This window comes from Cynocephalus volans, chromosome 9, assembly GCF_027409185.1.
Source record: "Cynocephalus volans isolate mCynVol1 chromosome 9, mCynVol1.pri, whole genome shotgun sequence".
Lineage (NCBI taxonomy): Eukaryota > Metazoa > Chordata > Mammalia > Dermoptera > Cynocephalidae > Cynocephalus > Cynocephalus volans.
In genome coordinates, this window is record NC_084468.1 from 6,517,778 (window position 1) to 6,537,603 (window position 19,826).

A 19,826-nucleotide genomic window follows, 5' to 3' on the forward strand; every position below is an offset into this window, starting at 1 on the left:
TAAGCGAAATTATAAAATATAGCCCAAGATAAAGAACAGTTCACGAATTAAATGAAATGATGCACGACTCTTTAAAGTCAAAATTCAAACTATCAAAACATTTATGTAGAAGACGTATTTACATAAAAGGTATACACTATTATTATGAGCGTTCCATGTTCATCTTTCAAACACTCCTGAGAATGAGGCATTGTATTAGGCATTGTGGATATGTGGATGACGAGTACGTGGTTCTGAGCTTTCAGGGACAGAAACCTAGTGGGAGAAATGCACTAATTGTAGCCATAGGGATGTGGTCATTGTGATAGGGGAGGTCTGAAGGAGGTACTTTTGTATCAGAGAAGGCAAAGCATGGAGATCTCCAATGTGCTTCCCTCTGAAGTCACAGTAGCTGTCATGGAAGGGACAGTGCTTGAGTTGGGAGTGACATCATAACAACAATGTTTTGGGGAAATCACCCAGAAAGCATGGAGATTGGATTGATGGAGGCACAAAGTATAAACAGGGAGATAAGAAGGTTGTACTGGTCATGTGCCTGTCATTGATCAGATCTATTTCTTGCCCTTTTCTATATCACAGAGAACAACATTCTACAGCCTCCTTGTCTTCTGGTTTGCAGGTGATAGGCACAGGTGGAAGACTACAGAGTAGGAGTTGGGGAGAAGCCAGGGTACTTCCCTCTCCCTTCTTTGGATGGTGCCTCTGGCAGGGCTGCACCTCCTCTGTTGTAGTTCCAGCTTTTGTCACATAGCCCCTGCTTCTGCAGTGCTTCTCAGCTCTTACTATGCAGGTCCTCTGAGGGTTCGGCTTTCACTGCAGGTCTGGTTCCTGGGCTCCATGACAGCACCTTCCCTCTCTCCTCCTGGTGGCCTGGTAGCTCTGGGGTATGTGGCAGCTTCCTGCTTCTGCTCATCTCTGGGCTGCGTCATCATCCTGTCTGCTCCTCAGTGCAGAGGAAATACATCTCTGGTCCTAATTCCCTGTACTAAGTTCCCTCTGTGTGAAAGACTCGGATCGTTTCTGTCTTCTGCCTGCATTCTGACTTATACAAATTCCAATAAGTTAGTCCAAGTGAGAGATGGTGATGGATGGAGGGAGAGAGGTGAACCAGGAGGGATTTGAACTTCAGTGGATGTGGGAACGAGAGAGAGGAAGAGTTGGGGGATGGTTCCCAAGACAGTACCTACCAATTTGCAAATAGATCATGAGTGCATAAGGGCTGAAATTTATTCTTTCAATGTCTGGGGCTTAGTTGATTGTCTATGATTTATTTGTGCTTTCATATCTGCAATTCAACCTCAAGTCAGGAACACAAGTAAAATTTCTTTCAGCACCAAGGAGAGCTCCTCCTGCACTATACAATTTTTATTGCTTAAAAACAAAACAAAACAGTGCTCTATACATCTACATATAATGACAAAGTCTATCATACATTAAAGAAAGATTGTTTCCTATTGAAGAGAGAAATTTGATTTCCACATCAAAACATTTAGAATTTTTATTTATTTTTTTTTAAAAGATGACCGGTAAGGGGATCTTAACCCTTGACTTGGTGTTGTCAGCACCACGCTCACCCAGTGAGCAAACTGGCCATCCCTATATGGGATCCGAACCCGTGACCTTGGTGTTATCAGCACCACACTCTCCCGAGTGAGCCACAGGCCGGCCCAAAACATTTAGAATTTGCAAGTCCCTTTCATGGTGGTCAAAAAAGGAAGCAATCTCACTTAATTAGTGTGAGTACCAAAGGACAATTCTAATGGTTAGCATTCTCCAATCTGTGATACTCATTTTGAATTTTCATTCGATATAGGTATCACATGCCATTAATATTTGTAGCCATCTCCTAACGGGCTGCCCTGACCTAAACCTCTCCCCTCTTAGAATTCTGCTGCGTGCGGCTGCTACACTTGTCTTCCCAGAGTACACCATTCATCTCCCACGGTCTACAAAATAAAGTCTAAATTGTCTAGTCCAGCAGTTGAAGCTTTTCATTATCAAATTCTAGTCCAGATGGTCCTTCAAAAATTTAAAAATAGAATTACTGTATGATCCAGCAATTTTACTTTTGAGTATATATCCCAAATAATTGAAAGAAGAGTCTGAAAAAGATATCTGTACACTCAATTTCACAGCAGCATTATTCACAGCAGCCAAAAGGTAGAAGTAACCCCAACAACCATCAGCATCAGGATGGATAAACAAAATATGTTATATGCATATAGTGGAAAATTATTCACCTTAAAAAGGAAGGAAATTCTGACTCATGCTACAATGTGGATGAACAGTGAAGATATTATAGTTAGTGAAATAAGCCAGGCACGACAAGACAAATAGTGTTAGATTCCACTTATCTAATGTATCTCACATAGTCAAATTCATGAAAACAAAGAGAAGAATGCTAGTTGCCAACTGGGTGGGGGGACGGATGGGGAGTTATTGTTTAATGGGTACAGAGTTTCAGTTTAGCAAGGCGAAAAGAGTTCTGCAGATAGGCTGCAAAACATTGTTAATGTACTTATCAGTACTGAACTACTGCACACCTAAAATTAAGGTGATAAATTTTATGTTTTGTGTATTAAAAAAAAACAAACCCTCTAGCCCCACTTTCCAGCTTCATTCATCCTGTTACTCAGTATAAAGCCGTCTAATTGACGTCTCCTAAACATACCCTAGGTCTCCAGCGTCAGATGCCCCCAGCCCACACTACCTCCAATTATCAGAAAACAACCAGCCTCTCAGAGCCGAGCACACAACCCACCTATTGCACAAAGGGCTGTCTTCTCTCACCTGGGACCCCTGCCGATGGCTGGTCCACAGTGACATTGATCCTGACGCAAGGCTTTGTCTTGCAAAGCACTTGAACCTCTCTTTCTCATTATCATAATCTGTGAGCATATCTGATCTTTCCCTCACTGGTCATGGGGTGCTTTGAAGGTTGGCAATTCCGTCACCCTAGAATGTGGCATTGGTTCTTCCTCCTCACAACAAAGTTTTCAAATGGACAACAAGTGTTCTTTGAGTCAGTCTTTCCAGGTAACTGACCTGTGGCTGCTTTGGCCAAAGGAGGTACTGGAGTGGGTTGTCCGAGCTTCCATAGGAATGTTACTGTGATCTCCAGCCTTCTCTTCATCTGTAGAGAGGGAAGGCTGCTCCCCCCTCCTCCTGCCTGTAGTCCATCTTCCACACAGCATCCAAAATAATCTTGTAAAAAGCAGCCAGCATGCACCTCTATTGAAAGCATAGATCAAATCATACCACTGCTCTGCTGAAAACCTGGAAGTAGCTCTCCACTCTCTCAGAGTGAAAGCCGAGGCTGGTAAATCCCTATTACCCTCTGTCTCACCTTTCCCCACCAGCCTGGCCTCCTGACACTCTCCTGTTGCTCATGCTGCATCAGCCGTGCCGGTCTCCTTGCTGTTCCAAAGACACACCAAGCATGCTCCATCTTGGAAGCTCCACACCTCTGCCTGGAAAGGTCACACCTCACCCCTCACTTCCTCCAGCTCTCTGCTCACATGTCCCTGTATCAGAGAGGTCCCCCTCTACTCTCTGTAAAACAGCAGCACCCCAGACCCCTGTCTGTGGCCCTCCCTATGTTGCTATAGCATTTCACAGCACTTATCACCACCTGATACATTATACATACATTTGTTTATTTATTGTCTGTCTCCCTCCACTGTAACATACACACCAAGAAGGCAGAAACTTGATCAGTCTTCACTGCTTCATCCTTAGCCTGGCATGAGCCAGTACCTGGTACATCACTACTGAATGGATGGATGGATGGGTGGATGGATGGATGGATGGATGGATGGATGGGTGGATCGATGGGTGGATGGGTGGATGGATGGATGATGGATAGGTGGATGGATGGGTAGATGGATGGATGGATGGGTGGGTGGGTGGATGGATGGATGGATGGGTGGATCGATGGGTGGATGGGTGGATGGATGGATGATGGATGGGTGGATGGATGGATGGATGGATGGATGGGTGGATGGGTGGATGGATGGATGGATGGGTGGGTGGGTGGGTGGATGGATGGATGGGTGAGTGGGTGGATGGATGGATGGATGGGTGGATGGATGGATGGATGGGTGGATGGATGGATGGATGGGTGGATCGATGGGTGGATGGGTGGATGGATGGATGATGGATGGGTGGATGGATGGATGGATGGATGGATGGGTGGATGGATGGATGGATGGATGGATGGGTGGGTGGGTGGATGGATGGATGGGTGAGTGGGTGGATGGATGGATGGATGGGTGGATGGATGGATGGATTGGTGGATGGATGGATGAATGGGTGGATGGGTGGATGGATGGATGGGTGGATGGATGAATATTTCATCTTTTTCAAACAGACGGGAGATAATGCCAACTTTCACGGTACATATCAACAACCGGTAAATATACAAAGTTAACATCATGTTCCTCTTTTCTTTCCTTATCTCAATGCCCCTGAAGCTAAGGAATTATTTCAACAATCCTTGTGGCAATTGTTATAAGATAAAGCCCACATTTAATAACCTGACTCTCAAGGTCCTGCACAAGAAGATTTGAAGTAAGCCCAAGGAGGATAACTGCTGGCCAATGAATCTGCTCACCACTTTCTTGTGTCAATTGTTCCTCCTGGAAAAATGTTCTGCACCATCTGCACCTGTTGAAATCCTACCCAGACATCAAAGCCCAGCTCTTCCATGAGCCCAGGCCAAGCATAAGGCATACATGATATCTCACTTCTCAGAAGTCTCAGAGCACTTTATCCCTACCTATGCCTTTTATGATTCATATCCTTCCAGCCCTATATTTTCCTCACTTTTAAAATGGGGGTGGTGGGCCTGCACTGGATTGTAATAAGATATAGATGCAGTCATGCATTGCTTGAAGATGGAATACGTTCTGAGAAATGCGTCATTAGGCGATTTTGTTGTGCGAATATCAGAGAGTGTACCCACACTAACCTAGATGGTATAACCTACTCCACACCTCCAGCTTCATTATAACCTTATGGGACCACCATTGTATATGTGGCCCGTCATGAACTAAAACATATGTTGTGTGCAGTACATGACTGGATGTGCAACTGTGTGTGTGTGTCCTGGCACATGGTAGTGAGAGCCCAGATATAGTAACTATTATTATTAACAGTCAACGAGTTCCTCCCACAAGGACTGAAGCTTCTCAAGAGTAGAGTTTTTGCTTCTTTTGTTTTTTGTTTTTGTCTTAAGTCTCTGTCCTTAATGCCCAGGCTTTGAACCTTCCCCATTATTATGTATTGAATGACTGGATGAATGAATGAGAGATTCCAGTCTGAGAAGGCATTCGGAACTGTAGGAGAGCACAGGCACAAAGCTTTAGAAATCCTAGTGTTCTCCCTGCATGCTGACATTTTTGAAAATGCTGACCTTATTTCCTGACACCACATCTATCGTCTTGCTTTTGCACATCTTCTGTAAAGCAGTCTCTAATTTATTGGATCTTTTTGTAGATTTGTTCTCTGCTTTCATATTCTGCTCCCAGATTTTATTCCAGTTTCTTTGATGTGAAGTTGAGGCCCAAGTCCCTATTTCTAAAATTTATTATCTAACATAAACACTCTCCACCCAATTGCCGGTGCAATTTATACCCAGGAATAAATTGGATTGTCTTGTATCTCACTTTTTTATCATCATAAAGTCATAAATTTTCAAAGTGCTAGCCTATAACAGAAGAGAAACCAGAGCTCTGTGCCTAGAAATAACAAAGTTACTTCTGAAATTGAATTAGAATTTCCATCCTAAACAGCACTTCTGCATATATTCAATTTTTTCACATCTGAATATTTCTTTCTAGTTGATATGACCCTTGTACCACAGGATAATGTGGTAGAAAATCTACCAAAGTAGATTTTCTTTAACCTGATGAACATTGGAAATTTATTTTGGATACACTAGTGACAGAGGAGGGTTGGGGAGATATCCAGGATATAAAAAATAGATCATATCAGTTTTATATTATATTTATTAACCATTAATATTTTAGTTTTGATCTTATTGAGGGCTTGGTATGTGCTAGACAAAATTGTGGTACGTGAGTTCTACATGAATCATTTCATTCCATTCCCACATAAGTCCATTTTAAAGATGACAAAACTGAGGCATGATGAGATTAACTTCTAACATTTCTGCGCTTTCACTGCTGGCTTTACTGGTGGCACCAGGCTTCCCATGCAGGTAGTCTGACCTACAGCTCATGTTTGATAAACACCTTACCTTTAGGGAGAAAGTTAATCATGCTTTTATTTTCTTTATTAAAGGAACAGCAAGCTCATTAAAAAAAATTCCAAAATAGAAAAAAGAAGAAAAGGGAAATTATGTGGAATCTCCTTTTAACCCCAATGCATTGGGAAACTGTTTCTTACTCTTTTTTGTTTGTTTGTTTAATAAATAGACATTTCTTTACATAGTCATGCAATTTTACAAGCTATAATTTTCTCTCAAGATTGTAAAAATAACACTTTTCAATATTGCAGGATTTTCACAGTAAGTGTTATATATGGATGTGTCATAGTCTAGTAGTTTCTTAAAAGGGTGTATACAGTTTAAGTGAGTTCCTTTCCTTTAGGTTATTTAAGAATTATTGGCTACCATAAACAATGCTGTAATAAATATCTTCACACTTAAAACTTTTCATGCAGCTCTCATTATAGAGATTTTTCACCTCCTTGGTTAACTCAATTCCTAAGTATTTTATTTTTTTTGGTGGCTATTGTAAATGGGCAGGCTTTCTTGATTTCTCGTTCTGCATGTTCACTATTGGAGAAAAGAAATGCTACTGATTTTTGTGTGTTGATTTTGTATCCTGCTACTGTGCTGAAATCATTTATCAATTCCAGCAGTTTTATTTTATTTTATTTTATTTTATTTTTAATTTTATTTTGTCGATATACATTGTGGCTGATTATTGCTCCCCATCACCAAAACCTCCCTCCCTCCCTTCTCCCTCTTCCCCTCCCCCAACAATGTCCTTTCTGTTTGCTTGTCATATCAACTTCAAGTAGTTGTGGTTGTTATATCTTCTTCCCCCCCCCCGGTTTGTTTGTGTGTGTGTGTGTGTGTGTGTGTGTGTGTGTGTGTGTGCATTTATATATTAATTTTTTAGCTCCTACCAATAAGTGAGAACATGTGGTATTTCTCTTGTGCCTGACTTGTTTCACTTAATATAATTCTCTCAAGGTCCATCCATGTTGTTGCAAATGGCAGTATTTCATTCGTTTTTATAGCTGAGTAGTATTCCATTGTGTAGATGTACCACATTTTCCGTATCCACTCATCTGATAATGGACATTTGGGCTGGTTCCAACTCTTGGCTATTGTAAAGAGTGCTGCGATGAACATTGGGGAACAGGTAGGAGAATGAAACTAGATCCATATCTCTCACCGTATACTAAAATCAACTCAAAATGGATTAAGGATTTAAATATACACCCTGAAACAATAAAACTTCTTAAAGAAAACACAGGAGAAACACTTCAGGAAATAGGACTGGGCACAGACTTCATGAATACGACACCAAAAGCACGGGCAACCAAAGGAAAAATAAACAAATGGGATTATATCAAACTAAAAAGCTTCTGCACAGCAAAAGAAACAATTAAAAGAGTTAAAAGACAACCAACAGAATGGGAGAAAATATTTGCAAAATATTCATCTGACAAAGGATTAATATCCAGAATATATAAGGAACTCAAACAACTTTACAAGAAGAAAACAAGCAACCCAATTAAAAAATGGGCAAAAGAGCTAAGTAGGCATTTCTCTAAGGAAGATATACAAATGGCCAACAGACATATGAAAAAATGCTCAACATCACTCAGCATCCGGGAAATGCAAATCAAAACCACACTAGATGCCATCTAACCCCAGTTAGGATGGCTAAAATCCAAAAGACTATGAATGATAAATGCTGGCGAGGTTGCGGAGAAAAAGGAACTCTCATACATTGTTGGTGGGACTGCAAAATGGTGCAGCCTCTATGGAAAATGGTATGGAGGTTCCTCAAACAATTGCAGATAGATCTACCATACAACCCAGCTATCCCACTGTTGGGAATATACCCAGAGGAATGGAAATCATCAAGTCGAAGGTATATCTGTTCCAGCAGTTTTTTTGTAGAGGTTTTAGGCTGTTCAATATATAGGATCATGTCATCTGCAATGGACCTCGAGAGAACTATATTAAGTGAAACAAGTCAGGCACAGAAAGAAAAATACCACATGTTCTCACTTATTGGTGGGAGCTAAAAATTAATATATAAATTCACACACACACACACACACACACACACACACACACAGAAAACCGGGGGGGGGGGGGAAGAAGATATAACAACCACAATTACTTGAAGTTGATACGACAAGCAAACAGAAAGGACCTTGTTGGGGGGGAGGGGAGGAGGGAGAAGGGAGGGAGGTTTTGGTGATGGGGAGCAATAATCAGCCACAATGTATATCGACAAAATAAAATTAAAAAAAAAAAAAAAAACTTTTCATGCAGGCTACATTGGAGCCTTACAATTCATCCCAGGAGGTGAAATAAGTGGGTCGAAATATATGAATGTGTTAAAAGTACTTGATTCTGATCTCCAAATATCTTTGCAAATAGGTCTTATCAATTTCTACTGCCACCAGAAAATACGCATTTAGACTGCTCAGAGAACATTTTTCTAGAATGCTTTGTCTTAGGAAATATCCCCTTCCCCAAAAGGCAAAACACGATCTAGACGTCATCACCTCCTAAAAGCCTGGTTGATCCTTTGTGCCAAATTTTATCCTTGCTCCTCTGTATCCTGTAGCACTTTGAACATACTCTGATCTAGAACTTTTCAAACCAAGATTGTCATTAAACACTCGTCTTCCAAGGCCGACTATGAGACCAGTGGCAGGCGCACAGTAGGTGTTCAATGCATACTTATGGAATGTCTGGATTTTGAAGAAAAGGACAGGTATTTATGTATCCTGGTTTCTATTGTGCTGTCTGGCACACAACAAGTACCTATTAAATACTGACTGATTGAATGTGAACATGAGGTTTACTTCAGAGCCTGCCAGGGCAGAAAGAACTCACTACCTTGGGCAAGTCCTTTCAATTCCTTGGGCCTCAATCATTCACTCAAGGCATACACATTTGTTAAACACTTACTATTTGCCAGGACCTGTAATAGGTAACCAAGACATGGAGACAATTCTGAAGTCTCTTCTGGAGAAGCTTATGGACATTTAATGTACACAACAAGCAGGTGGAGGGAAGCCCTCCTTTATGGGTGAACAGAGCTCATTTGGGCACTCAGAGGAGGAAACCCCCCAGCTCTCCCTGGAGCAGTCGGGGAATTTCACAAAACAGCAGCCTTGGAGCTGGAATACGACTGCAGTGCACTGAATTGTGTTCCCCCAAATCCATGTCCAAGTCCTAACCCTGGTATCTGTGAATGTGACCGTATTTGGACATAGGGTCTTTGGAGATGTAATTAAATTTTCTTGAGATGAGATCATCCTCGATTTAGGGTGGGCTCTAAATGCAATTACTGGTGTCCTTATAAGGGAAAGAAATTTGAGACAGGGAGACAGAGAACAGGGCCCTGAGAAGAGGGAGGTAGGGTTTGGAGAGATGCCACAAGCCAAGCCAAGGAAAACCAGGGGCCACCAGAAGAAGCTACCAGAAGGCAAGGAAAGGTTCTTCCTTAGGGCCTTTAGAGAGAATGTGACTCTGCTGCACCTCGATTTTGGAATTCTGTCCTTCAGAACTGTGACAATGAGGTTTTCTTGTTTGAGCCGCCAAGTTCATGGTGAATTGTAGCAGCCACAGGAAAGTAATGCAGTGATGTAGGAAACTCTCAACACCAGCTCCTTACACTCTTTTTTCCCTTATTTCTTATCAGATCTCTATTCTGAAAGGCCAAATTCCAGGGTATGGATGGGGCACGTTTCCTCACGTGCTGGGTCACTGTGTGGTGAAAGGTAGTGCACGGGTGTGCTCTTTCCCACCTGTCTCTCCCTTCCTGCCATCAGAGATAAAGCCTCCTCCTCCCTGACCTATCTCCTCTCACATGGCAGCCCCATCTAGGGATGTGGTCGGTCCTGGCAGAGCCAGGGTCTGAGTCCGCTCAGCATGATGTGGCACCAACCACTCCCACCACCTGTCTCTCCCGGTGGGGTCCTCCTGGGCCCTTATAGGTGAGATGCATGCACCTGGCCTTTGTCTGAAGATGCTGAGTCCTACCTCGCTCAGCAGGATGGGGCTCCATGTCATCCAGCTCTGCTCCTAGAAATGTCTTTATTGAGGTTGGGGCCCAAGCCCAGCTATAAATAAAGTAGTACTGGGAGTTTCTGTAGGGTTGTGTTCCTTGGGGAAGTCAAGAGGTTGAGTAGCTGTGGTTAAGGGGAAGGTGTAATATCCCCCAATGCAGTGGGTTCTCCACCTGGGGCAATGTTGTACTCCAGAGCACATGTGATGGTGTCTGGAGACATTTTTGACAGTCATAACTTGGGGGCGGGGAATGGGATGCTTCAGGCATCTAGTGGGTAGAGGCCAGATGCAGCTAAACATCTTGCAGTGCAGAGGTCACTGCAGTGCACAGGTCAGCGTTGCCACCTCCCTGCCCCACCAACAGAAAATTATCTGCTCCAAAATTTCAGTACCGCTGAGATATTCTGCCCTAATGGCTTCAGAATTCCACTGTGAGTTGTGACAGATGAGAAAACATTGACCAGGTGAAAGCGCAAGTAAAAGCATTTTTAAAAAGGGAGTGGCATGCAAAGGAAGAGGTGGAAACTAGCATGGGCTGCGAAGAAAAGCAGGGAGTCTGGGGCAAGTGGACTCCAAGGGCTTATGGGTAGACCTGGGTGAGGATGTTGCCAGAGGCCAGGCTGGAGAGATGGGCACCGGCAGGCTGAGATGCAAGGTACGACAGCAGCAGTAGTAACAGTGACCGTCATCGCTGGGGCTCACGCTTACTGGGCACTTACTAGTTACTAAGTTTAAATATGCAACACACGTTATGTCACTTCGTTGTCTCAGTATCCCTGTGGGGTAGACTATTGATTGTCTGTGGCTACTGTAACAAATTACCACAAATGCAGTGGCTTAGAACAACAGCATTTATTATCTTACAGTGCTGGGGGGTCGAAGTCCGAGGTGGAAAGTCACCGTGTGGGCAGGGCTGCCTTCCTTCTGGGCCTTTGGGTCAGTTCAGTCCTTCCTTTGTCCAGATTCTAGAGGCGCTTGCATTTCTTGGCTCATGACCTCTTCCCCATTGTCAAAGCCAGGAGGGGTGGGGGTGTCGAGGGTCGAGTCCTCCTCACACTGCATGACTTTGACCTCCTCTTCTGCCTCCCTCTTCTACTCTTAAAGATCTTCGTGCTTACATTAGGTTCATCTGGATAATCCAGAATGACCTCCCCGTCTCCAGGACAGCAGATGAGCAACCTTAATTCCATCCACACCTTACTTTTCCTTTGTCATGTAACCTAACATATTCATAGGTTCCAGGGATTAGGATAGGAGCATCTATGGGGGGGCTGTTTATTCCTCCACAGGTGGTATTTTTAGCTACAGAAAATAAAGCAGAGTTTCAGAGAGATTAGATGATGTGCCTGAGCTCACAAAAAAGTGACTTGAGCTGAATTCAGGCTTTTAGCCGCCATGCTCACCAGCTCCCCAACACAAATGAGTGCACTTGGTGAACACTTTCTGAGGTGCCCAGCGCTGTGCCTACATCATCTTCTTCAGCCCCACAACAACTCTGCAGGAGCTGATCACTCCCCATTGTTGGGAGAGCAGCACAAACAGGTCCAGACCAGTAACAGACTTACTTACTCAAGGTCTCTGGGCCGGAACGTGATGGACAAACTCTCAGCACCACTCTTTACCATGGTGAGTGCCAGGCCAGGACCCTGCATACACGCTGCGGGTACCACTGACCCCTCCCCGCTGTCAGTTATGGAGTCTGGATTTTGCACTCTTCAAAATCTCACTCCCCGTATCCCATCACTTTGGGGAGTGCTGTAGATTGGATGCCCCCCCCACCTCACTGAGGCTTGATCCCCACTATGACTGTGAAGAGGGTGGGAAATCCTATTACGGCAATTGAAAGGTAGGGCTTTGAAGAGGTCGTTAGATTCTAGGACTATGCCTAGTGAATGCATTAAAAATGGTGTTCAGGGGTGTGGTTCTGAGGGCTTTAAAAGAAGAGCACATGAGAAGAGAAGTTAGGTTCTCTGCTCTGCCATTTTCTGCCACGTGAGATACTTGGGCCACTGTCGCCACCACCAAGACCCTCACCAGATGAGTTTTGTGCACTGTGGACTTCCCAGCCTCTGAAACTATAAGCAATAAATTTCTTTTCTTATAAATTACCCAGTTCCAGGTATTTTGTTATAAGCAATGGAAATGGACTAATTTAGGGGATTAGGTCAGAGGTTTAGGATTTTTGTTTGCAAACTCCACTGCTTTTCAGAAAGGACCTGCCCAAGGCCCAATTAAAGCCACTAAAGCTATTGGTTAGGAAAATCAGGAATCTTCTATTCTTTCACTTACATTGCCATTACATGAGTGACGGACAAGCCTTTGTCAAAGAGGACATGGGACTGGCAGCCTGATCATATTTTGCCACTTGTTGTAATCCCTGTCCCTAGAGCTTGGACACACTTAATTTCCCAAGAATGTGAAATTGGCAAATAGAAACCATTCCCCAGGCTCATTCTGCGGTCAGTTTTCTGGGAAAGGCATTTTTCCAAGTTAGTAAGAGTTGAGATAGTTTGTCTTTCCGAAATTGAGGAGGCACAGGCATGAGGGAGTGAGTGTTTATATAAAATAACAGCCATACACAGACAAGCATTCCAATGTGAGGACACAGATGCCTTCCTATCAGTTCATACAACCCCAGCTGGAAACTGGCTCTGTCCCCACAAGATAAAAAGCAACTCATATGGGAATGCCAAGAGCTTCAGGGAGCGAAAAGGTTGAATAGTACCTCTTAAAATATATTTTTATTTGCATGTACAAGCAAAAGTGGAAACATTTCATTTTTCCATGAGAGTCATTCATGTGATGTTTCCTCTGTGAAAGCTTGGGTAATGGACAAATTCTATCTGTAAATGTTTTTGGAGAACTGGACTCCCATGGGTTATCAGCATACAGACAGTAAGAGCTTGGTATCTCAAGCTTGGTGACCTAGGGTGGTCACTTCCTGTTTGCTCTTGGACAAGTCATTTACCCTCCATGAGATCCAGTGATCTTATCTGTAAAATGGGGCTAATAATGCCTCACTTTGCCATTGTTGAGATAAGGTGAAGTCACATCTGCAAAGCACTTAAAACAGCCTGGCACATGCAAAACGCTCAACAAATGTTTCTTGTCATTATGGGTCTAGCATCTTATAAACAATTTGATTTGTTTTCTAATTTCCAATTACGTATTCCAAATAGGGTGACTTCCCTACTGCATCTAAATCTTGACAACACATAAATATGAACAAAGCTTGGTTCCAAGACCTGCCCTGGTAAGTACTCCTCACCTAATTCCCACCCAAAGATACAAAATGTCAAAAACCTGTACACACATGCTTTTACTGTATTTTTCATTGACCTTTTCATACATTACTATTTGAAAATTAAATTGTTCATGGGCAATATGGACAGGGAATTTAAAGAAAGAGTTTGAAGCTTTGCTCTAAATCACTAAAAATGCTCAAAAAATGGGAAAATTGTCACTTATTTTTTACTTAAGCTCTTTTGAATCTTTTGAACTTCATAACATGTATACATAATATCTACTTAAAAATGAGATCTGGGCTTAAACTCAGTTATTCTGCCATAGCAAACCCCCCCATCCCCCAAAAGATTTGCTTCTTTATTTTCTTATTATATTCAAGAAGATAATAAAATTAATAAAGTCTATAAAAATTAGCATTTGCATACTTATCTTTCAGACAATGTTGTAGACAAATGGGAATTGTCTTAGAATGCCTGCATAGAAAATGCTGGTTTAACTAAAAAAACATGTTTGCTAGTGTTTTAGAATTAATCTATTATTGCTCCTAATAACTAAAAGAAAAAAAAAAAAGATTTCTAACAAAGGTTACCAAAAAAAAAAAAAAAAGAAAAAACTCATATAAGATGCATAATTCATCTTAATATTCATCTTAATAATAAAGTTTCACAAAATTTTGACTCATTAGCAGATATTTTCCCAAAGCTATCAACCAGCAAGTCCAAGACAAAGCTTTGCTTACGCATGGTGAGATTCTTGCACTGGAAAGAGGAAGTGGTGAGGCTGGTGAAGTGACTTTGTCATCAGGACTGAGACTGTTAGTTCATTTACATGGGATCCAAATTCAGGGTCAGGAGCAGACTACGGTGCACCATAGGTCATTGGACTGCACCGGAAGATTTGTCCCAAGATAGTGAAAGTCACTGCCCAGTGGGTTTTAGGCACTTTCAGACCACAGTTTGAGGTAGGCAATCCCACTGGTGAAAATTTTCACCAAAAGAAGCCAGAAAATGTCCTACCAAACCAGCTTTGATTGATATTTAGATCACTGCTCTGTTCAAAACGGTGAACAAACAGCTGTTGTTTATAGTTTCTTATTTATCTGGCTCTGGATAAGATTTTTAAAAGCCAGAGAGAAGAATCAACAGGGTCCTGAACCTCACGCGAGGTGTGAGTTCTCTTTAAATCACCTCGTATTCCCCAAACTGATAGATGCAACGTGACAGCACCTGCCTATTGACCAAAGAGACTCCAAGCTGTCGTCATTGCCCATTTTCTGATGAATGGTAGTTTAAAGCATGGCTTTATGTAATTAAAGAATCATGACTATACAAAACTTGGAGAAATTTTTAACATCAAACATAAGATTTCAAAGGAATCTCACACTTGTGGCGGGCTACTTTGGGTCCCACCACAAACTTTTCAAGGGCTGCTTCCTCAGATATCAAAAAATCTTTGGGCAGGAAAGTTATAGGAATCAGGGCAGGACATGGTTATTGGCTTATTGAATGTGAGCTTGTATCTTCGAGTAATTTCAAGAGAGGTCTGCTTTTCGTTCCTTTCTTCATAACTTCTTCACTGATTCAACGAGTAGCTATGAAGCACTTGCTATGTACCAGGTACTAGGGTAGGGGTTGAAGATATGAATATGAATGAGAAGGAAAAGGTACCTGTCCTCAGGAAATTTACCCACTAGGCAGGTGTATTTTTTGGCTGCCTAGAAACAGGTTAATGACTAAGTCATCACCAATTGGGATTACACACCAGGAAGGAAAAAGACACCCTGCTTTGGGAGGGAAAGGGGGTGGGGAATGGAGTGAGAACCTAGCTTACATAAAATGTGGTCAGGGACACCCTCCGCAGAAGTCGGGTTCTTGCCCGCATTTTGGCACTGTCTATGAATTACTGGATATGACTCACGACAGGACAAAACTTTAGTCTTCCTTGTGCATCTGGGAAGGCGGCACGGTGTGGTGGAGAGAGCCTTTGCCCAGAAGTCAGACTCCAATTTGAAGTTCCAATTCCATTGCTAATTAGCAGTCACCTTGGCTTGACACCTGGAAATGTCGAGGGCTCATCCATGCTGTCACTGGAATAGTGCCTTCCTTCTGGGTGGTTGTGAGGAGTACATGATAGCCACATATACTTATTTGTATGCTAATATATGCAGGTGTACTCACGCATATAAGCACTCTGTAAACAGGTCAATGCGATTTGAACAGTAAGGGAGCCTATAGTTCAGTGGTTATCAGCCTGGGATCCAGACTCTGAATGCCCTGGTTTGAAGTCTGATTCCATGACTTGCCAGCTTTTTGTTCTGGGGCAAATCACCTAATCTCTCCGCAAAATGGAGATTGTTATGGTACCTAGCTCATCTTATCGCTGTGAGGATTACATGAAATGATATTCGTGTGTGTGTGTGTGCATGTGTGAGTGTGTGTATTATATATGTGTGTGTCTATAAATAATACATTTGTGTATACTATATATGTATGTGTACATGTATATAACTACATGCAAATATATACACACATATGTAAACACATACCTATATGTCTACAGCTTAAATTAGTGACATATAAGAGCTTAATAAACTTGATTCATTGTCATTGTTGTTATTCACTTGATTTTGTATGACCTTTCCCTTCTGCATACCTAGTTCAGTAATCGTGCCCTGGATGAAGAACCCTCTTGGGAAGTGCTTAAGGCTTTCGGAAAGATCATTCTCTATGACAAATTGGACCAAATAACCCCAAGCTTCAACCCATCAGTAAAAGAAAGCAAATAGCGTCCTTTAAGGTATGCTACCTGCCCCCCCCCCCCCAATGCAAGGTCCACCCACCCAGGCATCTCAGGTTTAGACTCTGCTGCCCTGGGCCTTCTGCGTGCCTCTTCTCTGGGCTAATTCTCAATTGTTGTACAATTCCCATACTGAGTATGGCGAGGAAGCCTTCCCTGCCAACTCCATGCCCCTGCCCCACCCCCACCTCAGGCTGGGCCGGTGCCCCTCCCTGGAACTTCTGCAGGTCGCTCGCTGTGTGGCTCTGTCACAGTCTTCATACTGGGTTGCAATCATTTGGCCCCTAGAATGGGTGCCTCTTTCACCAGGAAAGCTGCACAGATGCGGGGGCAGAGTTTCATCCATCATTTTCTTCCCTGGGACTGGCATACTGCTTGGCCCAGATGGATGTTGAAAAAATAAAGAGCCAATTCAAATACTATGAAAAGAAATCTTCTAATTGCTTTAAAACAATTTATTATGAACCCACAGTGGTATTTCCCTGCTTGGGCACTACCAAACTTACCAGGTTTTACACTGAAATGCCTTTTATTTTCTAAAGATCTATAACACCATCCTTAAAGGATGGAGATTTGTCAGCACCGAGTATATAGGACAGGTTGAACATCTGGTTTCAAACTAAATTCCCTTGGAAATTAGAAAGAGGAATGAGACACCTAAAAAAGACAAGGCGCAATTAAATCCTTTATGAACATTTTCTCATTTTATGCAAATAAGAGAAATAGGTATCATCAGGCCTATTTTACAAATTGGGAAACTGAGATCCAAAAAGTTAAGTAGAAAGAGTTTAAGTAACTTGCCTAAGTCCACCAAGATGAAGATAAATATTCTTGGCAATCCAAACCAGGCTTCCATTTGTGGAATGATTCCTCCACTTCTAAATGTGGCTACTTTGAAACAAGCAGCATTCATCTGTATGTGTAAAATATTGCATTGAAAGTGTCTAGCACAGATGCAGTGGGAGATTTATTAATTCAGCTGCTGAATTAATGGAAAATGTTGCACAGTATTACCGTATATCCCTATGCATAGTGTGTACAGACATACGTAATTTCAAATCTGTACACACACATTGAAAAAAGGATTTATGAACCATATGGGAGGGAAAAAAAAGACTGACTCAAATCTCTGCCAAGTCTATAATTGTAAAAATGGTAAGGCAATTCAATTGTAGAAGCCAGGGTTCTCTAGAGAAACAGAATCAAGGCTAGGTAGATAGATAGGTAGATAAGATAGATTCATTATGGGAGTTGGCTTATGTGGTTATGGAGGCCGAGAAGTCCCACAATCTGCCATCTGCAAATTGGAGAACCAGGACAGCCAGTGGTGCAATTTAGTATGAGTCTGAAGGCCTGAGAATAGGGCGTCTGATAGTGTAGGTTATAGTCTGAGTCTGAAAGTCCAAGAACCAGGAGCAATGATGTCTGATGAGAGGGAAAGACGGATGTCTGAGCCCAAGCAGAGAGAGGGATTCACTCTTCCTCTGCCTGTTTGTTCTATCCAGGCCCTCAAAGAGTTGGATGATGCCTACCCACGTTGGTGGCAGTGGTGGTGGTGGTGGGGACGGTTATCTTCTTTACCCACCCACCTATTCAAATGCTGATCTCTTCTGCAAACACCCTCATAGAAACTTAGAAGTAATGTTTTACCAGGTATCTGGGCATCCCGTAGCCCAGTCAAGCTGACATATAAAATTAATCATCAAACATTTACTTGGTGGACTTTGAAAAAAAAACAACCCTAAATAAGTGGATAGAATTTAAGGACAGATGACCTCCACCTGGGAAGCATCTTTGGGAATAACTTAAAAACCTTTGCTGCAATCCAGTGAAATTGTTTCAGCCAGTTGTTCCATTTTTTACTTTTTCTATCCCTGGCTCAGCTGTGAGAAGTTGGCATCTATCTCACCAATGTCTACATGACCAAGTTCTAAGGGAATTTAGGCAAATGGGTCATTTATTGCACATCAGTGCAGGAATGCCTACGATAATTCATTAATGACACATGTAAAACAGATTGGTAAAGGACTCTTTCCTTTCAGCCCCTTCAAAGAAGCCCAGCCATCCATCAGAGGCGCACTGTCCCACACTGTGACATTTTGTAACAAATACAGCACAGTGCTTACAAACATAGATTCCAGAACCAGAATGCCTGCATTCCAAAGTGAGTGGATGACTGAGTTAAGGAACAATTGTGATTACATTGAAGCATCGCTTTGCTACTACTATGCTTCTCCACCTTTATTTTGTTGTGCTGGTTATTAGTAGTAGTATTAAAGTTATACATGCAAATAGTTCAAAGAGCCAAATAGTTATGCATGTTTTATTACAATAGAGCAGCAGTTCCTATAACTTGCTCCCCCATTTTCCTTCTGTATCCTTTCATCTCTTTCAGTTTATAATTTTGGTATTTAACTCCTTATCTTTAAATGATAATTGTACATGGCTACTTCTTTACTTTTAAATTCTAGTTGGCTTTCCACAATGAAAGACGACGATTTAGCAGTCTTTCTTCTCTCAAGTCTCCAAGAGACACGCTCATCCTTCTCATTTCCCCATTTTCTCAATGGAGTATTACTGTATTTTTGGTTAGATCAGTGATCAGGATTTAGGTGATTATGATTACATACAGAGATGTATTATGTTATATAGAGAGATGACCCATGTAGTGAGCTGTACTATACCCAGATCTCCTATATAACATTTTCATTCCCAAGAATAGTATCATTTTTATTGTTGAGATTTCTTCCTCAACTTCTCATTAATTCAACTTCAGATTCCTTATCAACTAAATAAATTCCCTCCCAAGGCAGCCAGATGCATCAGAAATTCTATGCATCACTCTCCCGAAGAAGTCTCTCCCAGGGTCTTCCGATCCACTCTAATCAGAGCTGGTCCTGGTCTATATCTGAGGTACAACTGACGTTCCTTCAGCAGCATCCTGGAGCTTTCCTATGCTTTTCTCCTCTGCTGGAGCTCTAGCTTTCTGTATTCCATTTCTTCTTCCTTCCTGATTTATTCCTTCACTTAAAAAATCCATTTCATTTTCCTAAAAACACTTGAAGAAAGGTAAATGGGAGGTACATTTTTTGAGACCTGGAACTTGTGCAAATGTACACCCTCACACTTGATTGATCAGCACGTCTGCACTGCCTTAAAGCATTTGACAAATCCAAAACTGTTCTGATTCTTCAGCCCATATGACCTGCTGCTCTTCTCTGGAAGCTTATCAGATGTGAAATTTGTTTGGTATGTGTCTGTTTCTATCCATTGCACTGTGCCTTTGGTAGGCTCTTTCAGTGTGTGTGTGTGTGTGTGTGTGTGTGTGTGTGTGTGTGTGTGTGTGTTCTTTCTGCCATCTTTACCTAGAAGTTCAGGTCCTTGTCTTTTCCAAGTCTTTCAAAATTACATAAATTAGAAGGAGATCAGCTAGGCACAGTGCAAGACCATGGATGAACAAATCTGGAGCCCCTCCCTTCAGTCCCCTCTCGTT

At 42.2% G+C, this 19,826-nt stretch overlaps 1 protein-coding gene across 2 annotated transcripts in view; it reads right to left on the reverse strand.

Moving 5' to 3' along the window:
• STK32B (serine/threonine kinase 32B) overlaps positions 1-19,826 on the reverse strand; it is a 369,695-nt gene that overhangs the window by 105,625 nt on the left and 244,244 nt on the right. The gene's annotated exons all lie outside the window — the stretch shown is intronic.